Here is a 5,334-nt window from a genome sequence, read left to right as displayed (position 1 = left end):
TCTAAAATTCAATAAACAACAACCAAAGCAAAGAAACAGTGTGAGTCTTTCTTCTAATAATGTTTCAAAATCTCATTTTATGAGATTCATAACAAGCTTAAGAACTTGAAAAGGGCATGGTTGGTCAGAGGACCCTCTACTATGTGGCCAAGAAGAGATGCATGTGAAGACATTCCCAATATATTAAAAAGAGTATTCTGTCAGATCCTCACTAACAAAGGACTAGATAGCATATCTGTGTCAGCATATTGTACTGTCAGAGGGTATTAATTCTCAGCTTAGCATCCTAAACACATGAAAGTAAGTGGGAATTGAAGTGGCAACACCTTCTAGGGGTAGGTCAGCCCTTTTATCCCTCATTGGAGTGAGGTAATTTAGCAGCTCAGGAACACTCCTCTTTCCCTTTGGATGGTTCTTTTGCCTTTTTTGGCTTTTTTCTCCCCAGGTGTGAGGGTGGATGAGAACTTGCTGAGTTGGTTTTGAAAATGTAAAATGTGAAGAAAGGGAAATTAGACCCTGGCTGTGGTTTAAATTGAAATGGAGATCAATGTCCCGCACTTTTGAGCATAATGGGTGTGTATGCATTTTGGGAGAAGTTCTGTAAGTTTGATGTAAGTCAGTCTGCTTGTGTAATTCTACCATACCTTGTCCAGATTCCTGTCTGCAGCTATGTTTATTTTAGAAAATGTCTCTTCTAGTATTAAAAAAAAAAAAAAAGTCAAAACAAAAGTTTTGTTGTTCTAGCACAGTTCACAGTAATATCAGGATTAGAATTCTGCTTCTTAAAAACAAAGGTCGCTAGCTGCCACACTGACTAAGCCACTTCATCCCTTGTTACTCTCTGAACTCTTAAGTGGACTCAGAGATTTGCCTGCAGTGTGTGGAAGCAAAGGCCCTGTAGAAGGCTGGGGGGCTTCTAGAGTGACTAGGTGATTTCCGATTACAAGTGAAGGTGGGAATTATGTCCCAATGGATGCTTCTGATCTTCATGCTGAGGCTGATGCACAGTCCCATGGCTCCTGCTATAAGTAGGAGGAGATGTGCTAGATGTAGTTTCAGCATATATGGTGAAGGATGTTTCTTGTTGCCATCTATCTCACTTGTATGTGGGACAGTTATCTATGATTGAGAGATCCTTTTTCTCTTGATAATCCCTTCCTCCGTAATTGCACTGAACTTGAAACCAGAGTAGTTTTTTACAGTTCCTGTTGAGATCCAGAAAGAGTTCTGTGGTACTAGCGGAAGAAAATAGATCTCCAACATTATTTGTTTTAATGTCCAAGGGCATGGATTGCTCTAGCAACTGACTTAGGAAGCGCTGAAAAAGATGGAGTAATCTAGAAAATACTATACTAATGGCCTGTTTTACAGAACCCTGAGCAATGGTGAATATCACTTTGTCCTGGATACCTACTCCATTCATAGCAAATATGTTATTGTAGTAAGTTTCCTTCTGGAAAGCTTTGTCTTGTAAATAGATGTCTGCTAAACTTGCCTGAAGACAGGGTCTGACCTGTATGTTCTCAAAGTTTATAATCTTGGAGGGTGCAAGTCTTTCAGATACATTGGTTTTACCCTGCCAAAACAAGCTGAGAAATATCACTCTAAAAATAGCGCTGTCTTTTGGCTCTGAGCATGCTTTAGGTAAGACATTCCTAAAACTTAAAATAATTAATAAATTACTCTGCAGAAACAAACTGTAAAGCTGAAGAGGATTATAATTTTTTTCATTTTTTATTTGCCATTCTTTGCTCCTTTAAGGTGAAAACCTGGCCGCATTTTTTAATATACAATGGTTTGGGTAGGTTTTTTATTTGTTGTTTTTGGTTTTTTGGTGGCTTTTTTTTTTTTTTTTTTTTTTTTTGTGGTCCTAAGACCTCGGATGATAAAGATTCTATCCAGGAACTCTGAATAAAGCAGAATCCATATGAGTTATGTGCTTACTGTATAAAGGAATGAAAGGAATGTCTCCAAAGAGGTTATATTCAAATAAATTTATCCTCCTCTTGATTAAAGTTCCCTGTCTCATCTATCACTTACAGCTGCAGTTGAACTGAAAAATCTGGTACCTTACTTCATTGGAAGAACCCGATGAAACATTAATACTTCCTGCAGCATGAGCAAAACAAGTGCTCAATTGTTGGACCAAAATGTTTTTTTTGCCTGGGGATATTCTCTCATCCTTCTCATCATGACACTGAGTCTGTGAAAATGCACTTTTGATACATATGTGCTATGCACATGTTTTGCAAGTTAGGAAATGTGAACTCTCCACTGAGAGGTGAATTGTTTTGTCAGCTGAATAAGCCTGGGAATAAAACAGAGGGCAAAAATCTACAAAAGAATTTAAGACTGTAACTCTTTTTCAGGCACCAATCCTCACTATGAAACAGATGAATGATAGGAACCTAAATACCTATGTGGATCTTGGCCTATATCTTGTTGATCCTTGTCCAGTGCCTTTTCTTGATGGCTTCTCTTTCTGTAATGACCTCCATGTTTCCTGGAGTCCTGGTTTATAGCTATTTTGAGATTCACCTTGCAATACAAGAATGAAGAATGATAATTCTTTCTGGGCTTTGAGATTCCATGTTGGTAATGTGAAGTCTGACACACCTTGCTGTTTATATGAGAGGTCCATTAGTGTGCTGGCTTTGAAGGTGCCCTTGTAATGGTTCTTATGTGAACTTGGCTGCCTGTCAGCAGCATGACTGCACAGTTTTGGTAAGCTTGGAAAGCTCCTTTAAAGGCTTGAAAAAGGGAAAGGCCTCATTTCAGCACATTTTTACCAGTGACATAATCCTCTCTTAATATTTTGATATATAAAGCATCATGCCATTTCCCAGGTCAAGAAACTCATTCCCAAAGAATGTATGCCTCTGACTCTAGGAGAGAGTGTTTTTAAACAAAAAATTATTGTTGCTGTTCAGCAGCTTTCCTGGGTGTCTCATTCTTTAGCTGATCCACATTCTTTCCCAGTGAACAAGAAGATGATAAGGCACTATGCCTATTTATAACTTGCAGGCAGAAATGCTTTCTTAATGATGCAGTACTTGGTGAAGGGGAAAGAGAGAAAAAGCAGCCCAGTCCTAAATGCTTGCCATGAGTTCTGTTGTAGGTTATACCTCTGTGTTGTCATCCTTGTTGGTATGTGGAGGGCACCATGTGCCACTTGGCCTCTGAGAGCAAAATAAAACTACGGGTTCAGAGCTGCGCAAAATGAGTCACCAGGAAACCATGCGTTCTTTCATCTCCTCACAGTTTTGTGTTTGATTTTTGTTTATCTGAGAATGGCTATTTATATGATGGTAGCACTTAGAGGCCCTGATCCAAAGTGAAGCCTGCATTGCTAGGCTGTGTGCATGGTGAGAGACAAGCTCTGCCCTTAAAAGTCAGTGATCAAAGAGACCCTGACAACAAAAGATAGGACAGGAAATGGATATGATGTGACTGCCCAAAAATCATGTCATAGTTCAGTCACTTCATACTGATGTACCATTTACTTTTCGTCTTCTCCCTCCAAACAGGTAAGAATTAGGTAGAAGGTAAAAGAAAACTCCAGAGGCAAGAATTCAACTTCAGTGAATAGCTGGTCGTCGCTTTCTACTCCTTGTTTGCTGCATTGAGCTGGATGAGAAAAAGAGGGATCTTGGTTCTGTTTTCTACAGATGTCCTCACCACAGTGGTATGAAGATGGCAATTTTCCAGCCTTGTTGGTTTTGTGACTCTACTCTTTTACTTTCAGTTTAAATCTCCCACATTGAATATATATGACGTCAGAAATGAATTGTCATCAGCTCAGAGGTAGCCTCTATACAGCTTTGTTTTTAACATCCTGTTCAGATGGGATTGTGTAAGAATTGACAAGGAATGTCCTTTTCATCAGGCTGGCAGTCCAGGGTGCTTGTTTTCTAATCTGGCAGGGAATGGATTGGTTATTTTATTCTTTTTCTAAGAGGTGGAAAAATCTCAGTATTAGGAAAGGAATGTAAGGAACAGACAGCACATCTTTAGCAAATTTTCAATGAACATGACATTTTTATTTCTGTGAGGTCTATATCCATATTGTTTCACTCAGGAGAAGAAAAAGCAAGGCACCACTTCACCCACACAAGCTGTCTTCTTGGATGTAATTTTGTGGTGTGTCTGGTGTGCTAATATCTGTTATAGAAAAGATTTGAGGAGTATGATTTGAATAAAAACAATAATTTTCTAAAGATATCAGTGTTCTACTGGAATCACTTCAAAGTTTATTTACTACATCAGTGGCTGACACCCTTTTTAAAGACTTTGCTAGGATGATCTTTTAATTGCCCACATATTTAGTCAAATTGTATTCTATACTGTAAGAAGTTTTTGTTATGAGCTTTGATTAGGGAAAGCCAGTCTCTGCATGCACCTGTAAATATCTGAGCTAGAAAAATTTGAGGAAAACACAGCCCCATTTATTTAATATATTAAATAATTTATTACATTTGTTTATTATTATCCTGAGTCATGAGCAATACTGCTCCGGAAATTTAAGCATGTGATGGACAAAAAGAACTTCCTGAATGCCTGGGCCAACTGTAATGGAAAAGTGAGCTATAAACCCCCTGCCTAGTACTTTTACTAAAAATACCTTTTTGAAGTGATGCCTGCATTGTGCCTAGGAGCCACAGTCCTAGACTATCAACATAGTGTGGATAATATTGTCAGCCAAGGTCAAAAGGGGGTGACTGTTCCAGAAATTTATGGTCTCTTTAAGAGAAGATGACAGACCTGGATAAGACTGGTTACAAGTATGTTCAACTGTTTTGGCTGTCAACCCTACAGTAGTTAAATTTTGTCAAGTTTTCTCAGGCATCATATCAAAAGAGAGATTTCAGTAGGGGTTTGAAGACAACTAGTAAAATTGCATTGTTTTAAAGACCATATCTGAAATCTGAAATATGGGGAGTTAGGGTGACTGTAAAAGATGGAAGTCAACTATCAGTATTGGGGAAATAGGAAAAGATATAGGAACTAAATATTGAGGAGACTGAAGTTTTCCTCTAATGTGAAAGAGTGAAGAAAAATAGTTTAATTCCAAGAAAGAAGTGATAGTAGTCTAAGAGATGGATTAGGAAAATTATTTTTGTAGTAACTTTCCGGATGGCTAGGAGAAAGGTAACCCTGTATGAATAAAAACAGAGGAAAGAAACAGATATATAAGGTGGCATGGCTGGGCAGCACATTCATCTCATGGAAGAGCAGCTCTTTACATCCTTTTCCCACAGAAGTGAGAGAGGCTGAGGAACTGTCTTGCCAAACAAGTGCTCCATGCAACTGTGACTTGTAAAATGGGGGTTTCTT

This window comes from Passer montanus, unplaced genomic scaffold, assembly GCF_014805655.1.
Source record: "Passer montanus isolate IOZ18808 unplaced genomic scaffold, ASM1480565v1 scaffold2, whole genome shotgun sequence".
In the NCBI taxonomy this organism is placed as follows: domain Eukaryota; kingdom Metazoa; phylum Chordata; class Aves; order Passeriformes; family Passeridae; genus Passer; species Passer montanus.
This window is presented reverse-complemented; position numbering follows the sequence as displayed.